Source organism: Anas platyrhynchos, chromosome 16 (genome assembly GCF_047663525.1).
Source record: "Anas platyrhynchos isolate ZD024472 breed Pekin duck chromosome 16, IASCAAS_PekinDuck_T2T, whole genome shotgun sequence".
Classification (NCBI taxonomy): domain Eukaryota; kingdom Metazoa; phylum Chordata; class Aves; order Anseriformes; family Anatidae; genus Anas; species Anas platyrhynchos.
The window spans coordinates 12,297,483-12,315,620 of NC_092602.1; the positions used below are offsets into that span (position 1 = coordinate 12,297,483).

The 18,138-nt window shown below is 42.8% G+C and overlaps 1 protein-coding gene and 1 non-coding gene across 8 annotated transcripts in view; one reads left to right on the forward strand and one right to left on the reverse strand.

Annotated features, from left to right (window-relative positions):
* The window catches only part of GALNT9 (polypeptide N-acetylgalactosaminyltransferase 9), a 429,083-nt gene that overhangs the window by 194,466 nt on the left and 216,479 nt on the right, over positions 1 to 18,138 (forward strand). For 3 of the 7 annotated variants that reach the window (XM_038187416.2, XM_038187424.2, XM_072024317.1), the window contains exon 2: positions 417 to 496. The exons of the other annotated variants lie outside the window; for them this stretch is intronic. The gene's annotated coding sequence lies outside the window, so the exon portion shown is untranslated. The remainder of the gene's footprint in view (positions 1 to 416; positions 497 to 18,138) is intronic. 7 annotated transcript variants of the gene reach the window in all.
* TRNAV-AAC (transfer RNA valine (anticodon AAC)) lies at positions 10,913 to 10,985 on the reverse strand. The gene has a single exon. It is a non-coding gene; the product is annotated as a tRNA-Val (tRNA).

Below are 18,138 nucleotides of genomic sequence, written 5' to 3' on the forward strand. Positions count from 1 at the left end.
TAAGTATCTTCAAGATTGCTGGATTTGGAGAGTGCAGAATTAATGGTCCCTTATGGGAAGTGTTCCAGCTTAATTTAGACTTGTGTAATTCAGTGCATTAGAAGTGGCCCAAAGTGATAGTTCTTGCTTTGTTAGTTTTGCTTATTTTCTAAATAAAAGGGCAGTTGCCATGCAAAGTACCTTTGAGAGCCATCAACGTTGGAAATATCAGTAAATAAATTTGGAGTGTTCGTTGCCTGTCTGGAATCACACTGTAAAGTGTTCAGGAAGGGGGCCGTCAGTTTGTTTTCAGACTGTATACAGAGCACGAGCTGCTGATCTACAACTTGTTTCAAGCAGAACTAAAGAAAAGACACCTTCACTTGACATTAAAATGAATTCTCCCAAACCACCTTGTTCTTGATGCCTCTTTCCAGATCTTACATGATGTCACAAGCAAGTTTGAACGCATATCTGAGTGAAAGGAGGACAAATGGGAGAACTGAAATTTCCATAGGTGAGTTCAAAGCAGCATCCATAGGAGACCAGGCAGTGAAGGTCCTCAGAAACATGGTCAATATAATTTGTCCACTCTTGGGGAGGTGGGGGCAAACAAGTTATGAACATGTGGTGATTACTTTAGGTGTTTGGGAGGCTAGATTTGCTCCTGGGGCAGCCTGTGCTAGGTCATGGTTTGGAAGGCCTCTCTCCAACTCCTGCTAGCTCATGTTAGCTTTTATTTTCCCCTTGTGCAGACATCTAGGAACTGATGCCTGGAAGGTCTGGCTAATGACAAATACTTGTAATAAAAGATCACTTGAATACCTGTGGTTTCTGGCTAGGTCCCTTTAAAGTGAGTGCCTTGGCTGCTAGGCACTTGGGTGATGAAACAAACTATTAGCTTTTTACTTGCAATTTAATTAGGTATGGAGGGCTGGATTTGCCTGACTGGAGGATGCTGGAAGTGATCCAGTGTTGTCGAAGTCCTGAGCTCATGTACTCGTTGCCCTCAGGAAGTAATTTGGAGGGGTTTTACTGGAACTTATCCACCAGGGAAAAGCCCTCCATTGGGAAAAGAGGAGCTTGATTGAAGATGACTGAACGTTTATAGCAAGGGTTTGGTATACTCCTCGAGGGGGGTGTGCTCTGTCCCCAGGGACACCCAGCAGAGCAGAGACAGCCAATGCAATATCCACAGGATTGGTTGTGGGATGAGCTTTTACCAAGCTCTCTGTGCCTGTGTGCCTGGCCTTAGGATATCTGCGTTCTGCTGCTGAGATGAAGCCTTTGGGTACCTGGGCAAGGCAAGGGCTTTTGCTAGCAGAGGTGTCTTTTTTTCTTTTTTTTTTTTTCCAACTTGGTATTTGTGCTTTCAAGCTTCTTTCAGATTTCAGTCTAATGGTCTTTATTGAGACAGAGGCATGCATTTCTCCCTTTTATTTTAGGAAACTGCTTGTCACTTCATTAGACTCCTTACAGCTGAGTGATGGGGAATTCAATTTTCTTCCTTTCTTTGCTAGCGTTGAAGAATCCTTCCTCATCTCTTGTAGCACCCCATCACACAGGAATGACGTTTGTGCTGCAGAGATGCTGTAGCACAACTACTCAGCTCAGTACTAATAAGCCTTCTCTTATTTTGGTTAGGTGTCACCCACGTTCTTTCCTCCTGAGCTATAAAATCTTTGATTTATCTGTTGCTTGAACAGCTTAGTGACTTAATACTATCTTTTTTTTTCTTTTTTTTCTTTTCCTTTTTAAATAATCCTGGAAGGGTCAGAACAGGGACAACGCTGGAGGTGATGAAGGCATTTCACTGTGTGATAGTGAGGTTTTTGTCACTCCTAACCTGAATGCTGAGTAGGGTCTCATTTCTCAGCTGGTAAAATACTTGAATGGAGAATCAGTGGACTAGTGCACTCAAGTAAGCAGGGCAACACTCACCTTAGAAGTAGAGATTAGTCCCCTCTTTCTGAGCAGGAAGAAGGTTTTAATCATTCAAGATTTATGAAGAAGTCAGCACCTGCTGATGTAGCAAGAATACCAACAATTAAATTTGCACGAGGGGAAAGGTTGTCTATGCTAGTACTAGAGCACTTAGGAAGAACAAGGACATCACTAAATTCTGTGCTATTTGATTCACATATGTCTTTCTGAGGAGTAACAGTATGGAATCCACAGCCGCAGGAAGGAGAGGGAGCAGTATAAATAAGCCTGCATCAGATCTACAAGAACCGTGTAGTCAGAAGAGGGTGAATTTTTTCAGTCTGGCTGCTCAGATGACAAGAAGCCAGTTGTCTATGATGTTGTACTGTCACTGTCAAGCGTGAGAGCCAACTGAATGGAAACAGGCAAAGCACCAACCATCAGTAGTTAGTCATTTATCTTCAGAAAGTTTAGCTGTCCTTGCATTAGTGGCATGTGGCTGAGGATGATTATTGACAGCAGGATGAGTCTAAACAACACTTCAGCTGTCTGCGTCAGAAAACAAACAAACCCAACGTGTAACCCGAACAGTTCTGAAAAAGGAGGAAGCTGCAAACATTTCAGAAGCTTATTTTTCTTTCTAATTATTGCTGTTTCAAGAACTTAGTTCTAGAGGTTTCTATAAAACAATATATATTTTTTTAATTTACATTCAAATTTCAAAAAAAAAAAGTTCAGTTCTGCAGTGTTGCATTTTTTTATCATTGGATTTTTCTTTCTTTTCAAAGCAATGATGAGGTTGCAAGAGAGATTTTCCAGTAGAAGATTTAAAGCACATTCAGTTGTCAGCATTGTTAATTGGGGAGTAGCCTTTTACCAGTGCATAGCTTATTTTGGTATCTTAGAGCCTCTCTTTCTGCAAATATGCATGTGAGCACATAAGCATGTAGAAAAGAACTCCAAAGAAAGGAGATACAGGGAGTTGGAGCTGAAGCCAGTTTCCTTTTCTAGACTTTAAGGAATTTGGGTTCCCTTGTTTATTGTGAGAGAAGTGAGTTGTGAAGCATTGGGATATTTCTTTCTAAACAATTCCCCATTGTATTTGGCATTATTAAAAAAAAAAAGGGGGGGGGGGGGGGGGGAGAACGACGACGACGACTTAGAAATTTGCTCTGTGTCCATGAGTTTTAGAGGAACATCAAGCTACATGATCTGAAGCTTCAGTTTCAATGCTTACCAGATTGAACAAATTGTCCTTGGTGGTTTCCAGCCAGGCTGACTCCCTGCCCATCCTCATTTAGCCTAGTGCTGAAACAGAAAAATTTTTTTTTTCTTACCCCCTCCAGTGATCCATCATTCCCCTTATCTATGAAATGAATAACTTCCATCAGAGACCAGTCTTGTCTCTTGTTACCTGCCCTTGAAGTCTCAGAAACTGAAAAAAAGAAGGGAGTATAGCAGTCCATCGGAAAACTTATGTTCCACAACTTTATATCACTGCAATTGTAGGGTATAGCAATTTTCTGCTGCTGTTCTCTAGCTGACCTATACCTATAATAGAAAACTTTCTCCTATATTTCTCATAGTCAAAAGTTGCCTTATCTTCAAGGAACAAGAAAATCGGTTCATTACTCAAAGAAAGACAAGGAAGTGTCACCCATGCTAGGATTTTGTGTTTTCTTTGTTGTTGTTTTTTAAGTGGCCACTTACAGAACACAAATGTGGGAGGGGGAGGGGAGGGAAGTACATCATCTTTTCCCATTCCTATTTTGTTTTCTAATTTATCTTGTCTATTCAAGCTTTATCTGCTTAGCTCATGTGGCGTTTGCTTTTATGGCTTAAAAATGGGTAAAGGGGAGGTGTGAATACCCTCCTTTGCTAATGCATTTTGATTGCTTTTTTCCCCACTGTTTGGAATGTTTTTAGAAGCATCAAGGCTCTTAATTTTTCATCTGACACCGGTTTACCACTGCTCCGGGTTATTCAGCTTGGTAAACATTTTGTCTGAAGGATTACATTTACTTTGAGGCACAAGGTGGCTGAGCTGAAAGTTCAAGCCTCTGTGATTGCATTTGATGAAGACATAATTAAGATAGGCTAGTGTTTGTGTGTGTGTTTAATAACTTCTGAGTCACCATCTGAGAAGGGAATGCTTCCTATCACTGCAAGACAATCATACATCAGGCGAATGTTTGGAGAAAACAAATTCCCTATGATAGGAGTTACATGGGAGTGTCCTTTAGCTTAGCCAGATAGCTGCCAGAGGAATAGGTTTAATTTAAGCTCTGTTTATTAAAATTTAACATCTCGCTCTGCTGTCTATGTTTCATGGCTAAGGCTCTTTTAATATTTGCTAGTTACTTAAGTCTGTCTGAATTTTCTTTCTTGGTAGTAATGCAGCTGAATAATATCTGAATGTAATTTATTTAGAAGTACTTTAACATTGAGGAGATGAGAAGTAGCTGTCCATGGCCCCAATCTCTTCCGTTTCAGGGTTTCTTTTGGACTAGTGCATTTTTCTTCTAGAAAAAGGTTTTATCAGAATTCAACTTTGCAGTAGGTGTCAGTTTGATGAAACTAGATTTTGAAAGAAAAATGGAGTTGAAATATTTGAAAAAGATCAGCTTTTAGAGCAAAGTCATGAAACAGACCTCTTATTGACATCAATTATTTTTATGATTTGTCAATTAAAATGAAGTGTGTTTAAAAATGCCTGTGAAATGAAGTTTTTAGATAAATTATTATAGTTTGGAACATAAACTGCAGCCCTTGAGTGTTTCCTATGGAACAGAAACTCCAACTGTATCTGGCATTGGTGATACTGAAGAATAGCGTGTGCCTCAAACAGTCTCCTGTGTCCTCGTAGATGAGTGCCTGTAACATCTCGGAACCGGATAGGTCCATGTAAGTGCTATTATTGTTTATTGCTAATTGGCATCATTGGTTGTAGGTCTCTCAGGAACCTGATTAAAGTAGAAAATAATAATATTCAGGCCTTGGTGATCCTATTTGTCTTTCAGTGGGTTTTATTTCATTACCTTTGAGAGTATTTAAGGAATGATTTCTAGCCCTCCCTTGGTATTTCTGTAATCCATTAATGCTGAAATATCTTGGGAAGTCCAGGTCTTGAGCTATATTTCACCCTTTAAGTGTTTCTTGGAGCCATTAAAAAAAACCCTTGGAAGGTGTAACAACAAATGCCAGCCACCATAAGTACGCATGAGCTTAAATTATATATACCCCAATTCCATGTCAGACAAATCCCTCTCTGTATGCAGTATTGCCCTCTCAGCTGCTCTATTTCCCCTGCCTGCAAACTTCCCTGGGTAAAACTGCCAGGGTAAAGAGCACTACAAAGCTGAAACATCTCAGTGCCTGAGCACTGCTGGCCTGTCACCACTCTTCAATGCTTAATGCGGCGTTTAGAGGTGAGGTTGAAGATGGGCAGTACACCTGCAGTTGGCTCTGCTCTAAACATCTTGGATCTCACGGGCTGTTGGGACAGCCCAGTCTCCAGGTGCTGAATACGTGCCTGTGGCTCCAGGTGGACTCCTGGGTCTGGTTTGCCCAGCAGCCAGCCTGTGCCAGCCCAGGTAAAGCCCTGACAGGTGTCTGCACCCTGTGGTTGTGCCATCCCGCAGCACTACAGACGTTCCCTTAGGAGCTGTGAAGATTCATCCGTGTGCTGCTGGGGGGAAGCCAGCCTGAGAAAATTAATTCTGCACTTGAATCTGAAAGCAGTGCTGTTTCTGATCTGGTGGGGATGGCATTTGCACAGTTCGTTGCCTGGTTTTGGAGTAATTACATCTTCAGACTGTTTAAAGCTCCCTTCAGGTGTTGATTATATCACTGCTCCCGTGTCACCCAAATTGTGTAGCTGTACAGACAGCCCTTAGTTGACTTGAAAAGGATGCACACGAAGCTGAGGTTTGGGAGTGAGTTAAATAATGCCGTACTCCAGTTGTGTCTGCACTGAGGCATCTGGAGCTGGCAGATATGAGTCTGTGGTGGTAAGACCTCTGCTGGAAGGCTTCTATCTGTCAGACCCAGAGAGAACATCTCAACAAATGGATGCAGATTCCCTGTGCTCTGGGTTTAGTCAGGGAAGCAGCAAGCAGCACAGCAGGGAGGTAAGGGCATGCAGGGAACCCTGTGCTGCTCAGCAGGGAGCCTGGCTGAATGTGTTCAGCAGAGATGTCTCTGCGTGATTTAAGGAGATTTGACTAATCCCCACTTTTTACAAAACAGGTTAGGTAATGGTTTGTAGGCATTTCCATTTAATGGACTCATTTTTCTCTTCTCTCTTATGGGCAAGACTCCTGAGCTAGGTGACTTTTGTAAGAATTTCTTTGTACTCTTGGTTGTGCATGAGGAGATATTGTGAGGCATTGTCAGCAGTGTTGTCCACCTGGATTTCAGTCCACAAAAGGTACAGAAAACAGAGAGCAGCCTAAGTAGTTTCCCTGGGCAAGGCAGCAGCACTTCTGAACCATAACTCTTCTTCCAGACTGGAGTTGGAAACAGAAATTTTCATGTACAAATAGAGATGCGGACAGTGTTGTGTCTCCAAAACCTTGGATCACCACCGCTTTTCTAACAGCTCTGCCATTTAATTTGAACTCTAAACTTCCTGTTCAATATTCTCTCAGTTCCTATTGAGCAGCCACTTCTCATCTTTCTATGCGTTCTTTCTAAGAAAGGAAGTGTATGGACTGCTTCAGGCATGAACAAGAAAATCGAAGTTGTCCGAATTACCATCAACCCTTCCTTTCCTTTTTCATAAAAAGTCTTCTTTCCTTCCATGCTGGCAGCTTACACGCTGCTGAAATTCACGAAACAGTGCTTTGAATGCTGGTTAACTCAATGCTTGCCTTAAAATTGTTACACGATATCCACAGGCACATAACGGATTTAGAATGTTTCTCAGATGAAAAAAAAAAAATAATCTTTGGGCATAGAAGATTTTGAGTGAGAGGAAGTCCACTGGTAGTAGGAAAGGAGAGGATGGTGGTTGGCTTATTCCAATGAGTATCCTCTTTATATTTTGTGTGCGTTACTACTTGTACGCCTCTATCAGATGTGTGTTTGTGCTAGTTTCATAGGTGAGACGTTGAAACTCCCAATATCACTGCTAAAGAGGTATTACTCTCCTTCTGCAAAGGCTGAACCTTTCTTACTGTAAGCTGCTGTCACATGTGATAAATGATACCGCGAAACTTGAACTGGTGTGTGAGCAAGCTATCTGCCGCCACTTTCAGGGGTTGCTTTCCTTAATACGTATAATTCTTTCTTCACTCTCCAAACTTCAGCTTAGAGAGATTTAGTTTTTCAAGCTATATGTTCTTCCAGAGTGTCTTCCCATCCCCTTTCCCTTTGGATTAAGCAGCCACAGCCCTTTTACCTTGCAGTGAAAAAAACAATAGGTTTTGTTCAGAGGAAACAGCATGTGTCTGGTTTTGTGTGATGCTCCCTGCCCTTTCCTTCCGTAGAGTCTGTTGGGATGCTGGTGCAACTACCTCATAGGATGTTTGATTCCAAGAGGCTGAATATTATAAAAAGTAAGTAAATAGCAATAGAGTACCTGTATTTCCAAACTGTGCAACAGTTCCTATTAGTTCAGATATCTGGGCCTTCCTCCTTCCTCCTGCTCAGGTACTGCAATGCACAGCCTTGACACAACTGCCAGTAGGGATGTGAGCTGCCTTTCAAACTTGACCAGCTGGACACATGCTAAGTAAATCTTGCTGGTATTAACAAGGCTTTTAGGGGCGTTAGACCAAGCTAACTCCCACAATCTGTCATTGCATCTTTAAATCATCGTCAGAACAGGAGCGCTGAGTCTTCCCAGAACTGTATTAATTGGATTTTGTGCTACTGGGAAGATGTGTGCTTTGTGTCTTGCATAGCAATTGCAGGCACAGCCACTGAAGATTTTAGCGCCCCATGTTTTACTTTGCTTCCTCCAAAACTGCCGTTCCTCCTGAAACTTTTAATAACACCAGCTTACGTGCCTTTGTGAATCAGTGTTTTGAAGGAGTAAACAAAACCGTACTAGCTTTCCAGCTAATGCAAATAAGCCAAGTTTTTGGCTGACTCTGTCAAAACATATTTCTTTTTTTAACCTTTGTGTGGTTTTCATTCACGATGGAATGCCTGACACCGTGGTGGCCTTAGGTCCATAAAACAAAGTAAGCGTAACTTATGCATCTGAAAACTGTCATCTTTAATCTTGATTTCCAGAGTGCATTGCTGACCAAAATGCAATTTTAAAAGCTTTATTCCCCCTTTTTCTGTCGAAGAGGTCTAGTCAGAAAATAGTGGAGAACAAAACCATTTTTCAGCCCAGATGAAGTGCATAAAAATTACAAATTGATTTTATAGTGCTTGTTGAACTTGCTTGTTCAATAATAAATTATTCCAGTTATAAAGTAACCAATGCATCCCTTGTAACTACCTACTCTCTGAACAGTGACAGACTACAACTTGTATTAATACAAACCATATTGAGCAATCAGTAGAGCATATGCAGTGTTTCAATGCAACATCAGCACCGAAATCATGATAAAATACTTCAGGATGCCAAGCTAGTCTGTGGCAGGGAGCTGGTAATTTAGGCTGGTCTTCAGAAATGGTCTCCTGGAGCTAGAGTGGAGTTAATAGGGGGGAGGAAAAAAAAAAAAAAAAAAAGGTTGGCTGCCAATAAAAGGCTGAGTGGCAGTTTATTTGTCTGTTCAAATCAAGTATCAGATGCCAATTAAAAGGGTCTCCTGCAGTTGCTAATTAAGAAGCACTGAGGGATTGATTAGCCATTTACCAATGACTGTCAGTACAGATGCGTTTGTTCTATTATCTCAGCGTGTACTTTGGGGAATCGACTAGTTTCTATTAATGTATTTGAGTGTGTTCACGTGATGAGCATGAGAGTTTGGCATCAAATTTGTTTTAATATATAAACCATTCATTTTATTGCCTGGCCCATGCTCTTCAGGCATGGCTATGCTTTCTGTTGCTTCAAAGGAATTTGTCTACTAAGATTATTCTCCAAGGAGAGCAGCCGTTCAGGTGTCAGCCATCTCATGGGTGAGGGTCAAGTTCTTGTTTGTTCCACTGGTCTCCTGCCAGCACTTTGGCCTTCCCTCTCCTGAGTCCTGCATCGTCAGGCAATGCATGAACCACAGGCAGCATGTGGTGAGCACTCTGACGTGGGATGACAAGTAATTACAAAACTCTGTTTTGAAAGGCACCAGGTGAAGATTTCTGGTTCCATATTGAGGCTTTAGCTAAAATCTAGAAGGATTTGGGGCTGTTGGCCATGTGATGGCCTTGGAGACTCCTCCACTGTAAGGTGACAGAAATCTTGAAAACCCCAAGGACTATGCTGGAAATCTCATTGCTACTTCCCAGAGTCCTTTTGAAGCTTATTAGGTGCCCTAAAGCCATGGGAACATAAGGCCTTTTGGTAGTTTGTGCCCAGGGGTCTCAAGTCTTCATTTCTTTCACAAAAATTTAGACAACAGCATTTTGATTCAGAATAATACTTTTCTCACTGCTTATCTTGAAAATTATTATTTTTCTGTTTTGGAAAAAGAAACTTTTCTGTATCAAAACTTCTTAAGTTTTTCTAGTGAAAGATAGCTGTAGCTACCTCTTGCAGGAGAGCATTGTTCAGCACACCGCTTTTTGAAGCTTGTTTCAGACTTCAAACCAGTTTTAGCCACATGTGAAATTCTCCTCTGGTTTGCATTTAATGTTTGCAGAAATTACATTTAGAATGAGATCCAGTAAGATCTTAAATTTGATGGTTGAAAAACCTTTAATCTTTCCTGTTATTAGTACTAAAGGGGCTTTCAGAGAATAATAAAGCTATCAGTTTAAGCCCCTTAATTCTTTCCTTTACTCATTCCTTCTCCTGTTTTTATTTTGCTTTCTTATTGTTCTGCTATGCATTTTCCTGTTGTTTTCCTATGCCATTTTCACCTTCTTTTCCCTGGTTCAAAGCTCTACATTTAGTGCTCTTTTTCCCCATTTCTCCCAAACTCTTTGTAAAGTCTCTAGGCTGTTCCTCTCCTGTCTCACCCTTAAAGCCTTCACTCTGCTTCATATTCTCTGCTCTATCTCAGCCCGTTGCTGTCATGTCTCTGTTTCTACCAGTGTGGTTGCAGAGGGCAATCCATGATGGGTTGTGGAGCGGCTGTGTCCACCTTCCTGAGGGCTCCCTACATGAGGCAGCTGCACAGAAGCTCAGACACAGCTGTGTGGCAAGAAATGCACCAGTTACTAAGTGGTTTGGGAATGCACAGGAATTCAGGCTGGTATTTTTGCTGTTTAACTAGTTGGGCTGCTCTCCTTTTACTTTGGAAGTAGCTGTATGTAGTTACAGTTAGTTATTGCCATTGCCCTGCATGTTAGGAAGCTGCTGTAAGGGTAGCTGTAGGAAAAGAGGTCACCCAGATGGCTCATTGGAATCAGGAATATCAGAGGAGGCAATGAAAATTAGCCTTGTCTGATGGTATAGCTTAAGCTTTGTGACTAAACTAAGGAAACTCAGGAATAGAGTCCTAATTTCTATGATATTTGCAATGAAAATGGTTATACACAGAATCATAGAATGGCTTGGGTTGGAAGGGACCCTAAAAGATCATCTAGTTCCACCCCCCCTGCTTTAGGTAGGGATGCCACCCACTAGATCTGGTTGCTCAGGGCCTCATCTAACCTGGTCTTGAACACCTCCAGGATTGGGCATTCACAGCTTCTCTGGCAACCTGTTCCAGCACCTTACCATCCTCTGAGTGAAGAATTTTCTCTTAATCTAAATCTCCCCTCTTTGAGTTTAAAACCATTCCCCCTTCTCCTGTCATTATCTAATTGAGCTCTCCATCTTTTGGATAAGCTCCCTTTAAGTACTGAAAAGCCGCAATGAGGTCACCCTGGAGCCTTCTCTAGCTCTCTCAGTAGGAGAGGTGCTCCAGCCCTAGGAGCATCTTCATGGCCCTCCTCTCATCCCAAAAATTGTTTCTGCCTGGTTTCGAACCAGGGACCTTTTGCGTGTTAGGCAAACGTGATAACCACTACACTACAGAAACACTGTAGGCTTGTGCTGCATACAAGTACTGTAAAAATAAGTTGTTGCTAAACAGGTGGTTGGGTTTTATGGCACAGTTGTACCACCTCCTGTGTGACGCCCTGCCATAGAACTTGTAGATGAAGTAGACAAGACTGATGTGTGGTCTCATCTCTTACCAGTCAGGGCCAATGCAACTCCTCCTGTGGGTTTTGATGAGTGTTGAGTGATGAATCGGATGGGGGGATTGCAAGTCCTTTCCACAGATGAGGCTTGATGGACTGCGTAGAAACCAACTAAGCAACCTGACCCACTGAGGTCTGACTCTCGTGTTAACCACAGACAACTTTTTTAGCATTTTCAGATCCAGTTGTTGGACATTATTAAGTGGACTGCATGAGAAGAAATGAAGTGAATAGAGTGAATTGGAAAATAAAAGATTTGGATTAAATTTAAGACATGTTCTTTGTACTAGGTTTCGGTGGTTCTAAATGCATATTGTGCCTGAAATCTTTCTCATGACTTCAGTGCTTTTGTCGGCTTTGTATAATGGAGTAAAATGTTATAGCAAATGCTTTTTCATGGCTGTGATCCTTTATAATCATAGAAACCTCACTTGCAGTTGTAAAAATACAAAGAATAAAAATAATTCACCAAATTGGATAAGCTGTGATATTGCAGAGGTCAGCCAGTAAGAAAAAGCATGTTTTTCTGTCTGTGATAATAGACACAGTCCATTCTTGCGTACCATTTTATTTCCATCACTCATAAAACCCAGAAACTGAGAAAATGGCATTTTTTTTCCTTTCCAGTAATACAACAGAAGTTGTGTTATGTATTAATTACATTTCTAGTTCTTTCTGGGTTTAGAATTGGTGAAAGTTGTTACCCATTGTTGAAATATCTCAGTGTAGTATAAGATGAACTTTGTGTGTAGCACAGATGAACTTTGAGTGTCCAGTGTATGATATATGAAGACAAAAAGTAAAGCCAGATAGAGAAGAACGTGGATGATGCCCAGACCTCAGGACTCCGGCACCATGGGGTTGCTCCTTGGTCCTCCAGTCCCATCCCTTGCTGTCACCCCCATCTGTGGGGAGCCAGGAGGAATAACACTTATCCTCGCCCATTAGCACCACTGGAATGACAGCTAATTGTGCATCCATAGGCAGGCCTTTCCCTTTTAAGTCAGGGCTGCTTCTGCCCAGAAATGGTTGCTTTCAAGAGCTAATTACTGCTGAATTTTGCATGATTAATGCTTACCAGAACAGCTACAGTGGGCATTTAAATGTTTTTAGCTCTCTTTCCTTTGCCTTGAGTACATCTTGACTTGTAATTTTATGCTTAAGGTTCTGCCTGAATTAGGCATCTCTGAGTCTCCATCTGAAATAGAAAAAATAATAGTTCATTGCCTCATTTGAAAGTTCTGCTTAGAGAATTCAGGGTTCTGGTGAATCAGCCTGATTGTTTATTAAAAACTCTCTTTATATAGATAAAATAGGAGGCTTTTGGCAATGCTTCCTGTTTTAAAGGAGGTAAAAAAAAGGGAGCAGAAGCCCAGTTATTACTGAGGATGAAGTGTAATTAATTGTATGCAAGGATAAGCCACACGTTGGCTTGGAGTGTGAGACAGATGAGTTCTGATAATGAACAACCTCATCTAACTTTCATATTGGTGTTTATGCATGGCAGTAAATATGGAAATGGGGGCAATGCAGATCTGTCCTTGGCACCAGACGTACCGAGTTATATCTTCTAGATTTCCTCTGTACAGGGAATTATGTGCAAGTGTGTCCAAGGTACAAGCAACCCTGGTGATGGACATCAGGTACAAGAACGTGTGCCAGGTTGCTTGATGCTCAACGTCTCCACAAAACCCACTGCCCTCCCTGAGCTGGCATCACTCAGCTAAGCAGGATTAGGCTCTTTCCGTTCTGTTTCCAAAATCTAAACAAGGTCTTGTTAAAATTTCTGCTCTGTATTTGAGGTTGGACTGGAAAAGCAGAGCAAGAGGAAGGGGGGCATAAAAAAGAAAAGGATTTCTTCTTTGAACTTGTGAAGATAAGAACAGGCTTTAATGAGAGGAATGAGATGCATACTTCAGAAAGAAATCGCAGCCCTGTAATTGGCATTGAGAAATACGCTGTAATACCAGCTAGTGTTATCGGGGCCGGTACATCTGAGAAGGATCCGAGGAACAATCAAGGTCGTGTATTTTGTAAACAGATTTTTGCATCTAGATGTACGGCAATCTGCCACATGTTCCCCAATACAGATAGCAGTTTTATGGTCTGTACATGCGGGTGTTTTGGTGCACGTGTCTACACAAAGAGGAGTCTGAATTGGATAAGTGACTGAAATATTAAACAAGTAGGCAATGGACTATTTCTGTAACCTAGAGTGACAGATTTTTGATGAGACTGGACTTTGTTTTTAAAATCCCTGATAGGCTTTTTTTCCCCTTAATTTAGTTTCAACGATATCTTGGTTTTAGGCAGCTGTCTAAAATATCTGTTGATCAATCCTTTCAAATCTATTTAGGCTCTCCGTAGGTAGTGAACCGAACAGGGAAAATTGTTTACACAGTAAATCCATAACAGGGTGAGTCTGAGTAAGCAAATTGTTTAACTTTTACCGTAAATATTTGTGTGTTAATTTTCATTAAATGCAAGAGAAGCATTATTCAGTTTTGTCTCTCTTCTACCGTTAAAATAAAGTCGTCATGAAGCAAAAAAGCTAAAATACTGAATGTGAAAGCAGGTTTTATAAACCTTCAGGCCCTGAGGATGATCAGGTCTCAGGTGGTTTGATAGAAATAGGATGTAGATGTGGGAAGAACAAAGGCTGCATTGCTCGTGACTCACCTTGCCTCCCTTTGCTGCCTGCCAATCAAAGCCAGCGTGCTCAGATCTCTCCCACCAGTATTTCCTTCTTGAGAAAGCAGCTGTAACAGAAGATGACAGCCCAGGCCAAAAGCATGCATCTGCCTGTGCACTTGTGTACAACACCCGAAGGCACGTGTGGCTCCAGATGCTGCCCAGCGTTACAGACAGGTAGGCAGAGAGAGGCAGGTAGCCTCAGCACCCATGCGATGTTGAAATCCAATGAGGTAATGGGCTGCTTGGGACCATCTTTATCTAGTTCCCGTAGCTCGCTGCTTGGATGGTCGCCATCCTCACACAGTGGTGTAACTATCCCAAGGGCCTTTGCAGTAGGGTATTTCTGAAATCCCAAGTGGCAGTTGCTTGTGCGGGAGCCAAGCTCACCTGAGCTGCAGTGGCTGGGAGCAGACGCAGTTCAGCCACGTTTCTGACCCGGCCAACCGCCCTAGGGTGGGAGTGACTGAGGCTCATCCGACCTCGTAGCTCCTGTGATGTTTTACGAAGAGGATGGGCTATTTCTCTGTAAACTTGTTGGTGGTATTTTCTCAAATATAAATATCATTTCCCCTCCAGATATCTGCTGGCTTCCATTTATCAAAGTGACAGCCAGCCAGCAAGCAAGCAAAGCTCTCAAAACGTATGATAAAATTAGCTGCAATCGATACTCCATTCAAAGCAATATGATTAAGCCTACGAGTTTAGGTTTAATTCTGTCTTGCAGACTGCAGATGACACTGTTTCAGAAGGACTTGATTTTTACAATAATCAAACGATAAGCACAGATCAATTTACAGTTCTTGTTGGCCAACTACACTTAATAGGAAAATAAAATGCTAGGGAAAATAATACTGACATCTCTGTTACAGAGAGACAGATCTAAGCTATCGCAGACTCCAGGACAAAATACCAGCAGTTTCATTACACAATTTTTGAAGACTCCAAGTTATGATGAATGATGAGCCAAACTGATTCATGTTAATCACTGCCTCACATTGAATTTAGTGAGGCAGAATGCAGTTTGGTATTTATAACTGGAATTGTTGTTTATAGGTGAATACAATATTGACTAATCTTACTGCCAGTTCAGTGAACAACTTGGGCAAGTATCTAGTTTTTGAGTGTTTGAGGTAGCATGAGGTTGTTAGCGTGACTAACTTGTCAGGAAGTGAGCTGGTTACAAGTGAAAGAATTTTACAGGGTTTAGTCCTTTACCTTCATATACCCGATAGCTATGTAATTTGGTCTGCTTTAGTGTTATTTTTCCCTGATTGCTGCCTTCGGGTCACTAAGATCTCCACAGAGTGTCACTGGTTCACTGCCAGAAGCTACTGTTACGTTTCAAACATTTAGCATGGGCTGTTATATCACTGATGTCAGGTTCTGCATCATTAGGGTGCATCTGGGTATGGTCTTGAATAGGAGAGCTCAGGAGTTGCTGGCAGTGCGGATACTTACTTTCAGGATCCCCTCCTGCGTGCTCTCACGTCCCTGTGCACGTGGGCAGCTCCTTCCTTTTGCACTCCTGGGCGTCATCCATCCTGCCTGGAGAGCTGAGCTCAGATGCTGCCTTGTCATTGTCACCCACTGTTGTAATGCTGTAATGCGATGTCAATGAAGCCATAAATCAAGTCTGCTCCGTAACAGATACTTTCAGAAAGCTAACAGACCTAACAGTGCTCTCCAGTGCACTATCCGGCCACCAGGCTGATCTCTTTTTCCAAGCTGATACAAGCAAGATGCTTCCTGTTGTGAGCTGGGGGTGGCTGCTGGCAGAAATTTCTCTGTGAAGGTATTTTGTGTCTGCAGTTTGTTCTGCTTCTGCTTCCCTTTGATCTGTTACCCTGCTTGCAAGAGCCCTTCCTTGGGACTCTCTGATCAAGGTCCTGCCCTAGGTCCAGGTGGAGGTGTTCCTGGGTGGAAGAGGGATTGGCAGCGATTGCAAAGGGGAGTAATGCAAGGGGTTGAGAGTAAAGGGTTCTGGTAGCTTTCACTGGCAGCAAATCCTGAGTGTGTGACAACGCTTACAAAGGAAATGTCAGGAGTCAGTGACGTGTTAAAGGAAGCCTGAACTAATCTTTCAATTTGGGCTGTAAGAGATTGTTTCACAGTGGTGTGCACGTGTGTGCGCATGCTGTGTGCCTTTCTGGGTATGTGTGTGAGTAACACCTGCCCTCCGATTCCTGTAATCCCTTCCATCGGGGGGGAAGAAATAAACCCTCATGGTGTTAGGTGGATTTTGGGTACATTCAGAAGAAGAGCCATGTCTCGGCACATTTCCAATCAATGTGGTGTCAGACAGAGCCTTTCGGTAGCAAGTGTAAGAAGCCAGCAGCTGCTGGAGCTCTGGATCTGCCTGGCAGGAAGGCTGCATCTGGGCTGTGACTGCCCTGCCTGCTTGGACCAGGCCTTTGAGGAGTGGTGGTGGTTTTGTTATAGGTCACCTGCATGTGTTTTCTTCTGAAAAAATTTCTCCTGTTCAAACTATGGTCTAACTCAGAGCTGGTGAAACAGCTGCTTCTCGGGGAAAATCATCTGAAGGCATAGTCCTTCATCAGATGCTTTTGCCTGTCCAGCTAGGTCAAAGTAATCCAGCTACCGATGTGTGCTGCTGCTGGTAGCTTGGGCACATCAGTGTGTACATTGTCCAAATAAAAACAATAATGGGAGCTTTGTTTGTCCTGGGCCAGGTTACACTGTAGGTCAACTTGCAGACAGTGAGTCCTGCTGGACTCCTGAACCTGGAGAAGCAGGTGCTGGGGGCGAGCACCATGTTTCTCATGCAGCTGGAAGCAGTTGTCTGGGTGACACAGACTGTGCAGCTGGAATTGCAGCCCTGATTTCATTGAGTCCTGTGCACGTGTGCTGTAGTTAAGGCTGCTGGTAGCCTTGCAATTGTGTCTTGCTTGAGTCAACCCCTCAAAGCAGTGATTTCTGCTGAAACGCACACCAGATTTGGGAGCTTTATGTCTCATGTTTTAAAGTCAGGGCTTGGCTAGGACTGTCGTTCGTGAGAGAGGCAGCATCGCATCGCAGTGCTTGCTTCCTGGCCCCTTGGTGGTGTGTTTGTCAGGAATGAATTTGCTGTGCAGAAAGATTTTTATTTTAAAGTGTGTTTAACTTCATGCTCTTCAGCCTGACTTCAAAAGGTTTGCCCATAGCTCAGAACTACAAACGTCTTCATCTCCCGTGTCAGGACAGCCTGGTCCCTGCGCTTTGCAAAGCAAATGAACGGTGCCTGCAGATCGCTCTGACACCAGGCAATGTCTGTGCTTAGGCTGCCTCGCTTGCAAGGCAAGAGGATGTGTGTGAGCCTCGTCTCCAACGTGTAGACATCTGAAGTGTACTGCAAGTTACATTGAGTGCCTCACAGATGGCAGTTGTGAGAATCTGTCTGGCTGTATAGCTCAGTGAAAAAAATGTTACAAAGATGAATTAATGACTAAGTGTTCCTTAGCTGTAGCTGCACAGTGATGAGAAAAAGGGAAGATGGCCTCGTGTTCACACACTCCCCCAGAGCTTGTCTCTCCGGAATGTGGCTTTCCAAATGGCACCGGAAAGCTGTTAATGACTTCATCTAAAACATTGTAAATGGCAAAGGATTGCAAAAATTAACTCATCATCTTAAAAATCAATAGCATTTAAGATGTGTGTTCCAAACAGTGACAGCACTAGTCTGAAAGCGTTCCCTGATTCAGCAGCTGAATGGAAATATCCATTAGAGAACAGGATGCTTCCTGCCGAGCCACCCACGCCTTTCTCTCGTTCGGAAGTAATTCATGTTCCTTCGCAGCTGGTAATGGCAACGATTCTTCTGTGTCTCCAAGGTCCTGAGACACGAGGAGAAATACTGAAACGAGAACCAGCTCCAATGTGAGTGTGAAGGCAGGAGTCAAACAGCCCGCTTAGATATGGTGTCAGGCAGGTGGGATTGGCTTGGTCCCAGGGAGGGCTGGGAATGTGCTTAAAGGTGAGGGTTGGGGCATCTATACTTTAATTTTGGGCAGGTTTTTGCTGAATTTAGAAGCACTTGGGTTTAGGAATGGGAAGGTTCAGTGGGGAGTTAAAATTTTGGTAAAGGATGGAAGGTGCCAGAAAGCTCCAGACACTTATTGCTGTAGGATGTAACCCCTGATACCATGGGGTGGCAGGGGCTAACAGCTCTGCCCGGGCATATTTGACCTGGGCTACCAGGTGTTCCTGACACTGGCCTAGTGTTTGGACTGTTGGGACAGTGGGGCATGACAGAATAAGAGGAAACAATGACGATTTGATCTAGGACTAGGCTTAGAAGTA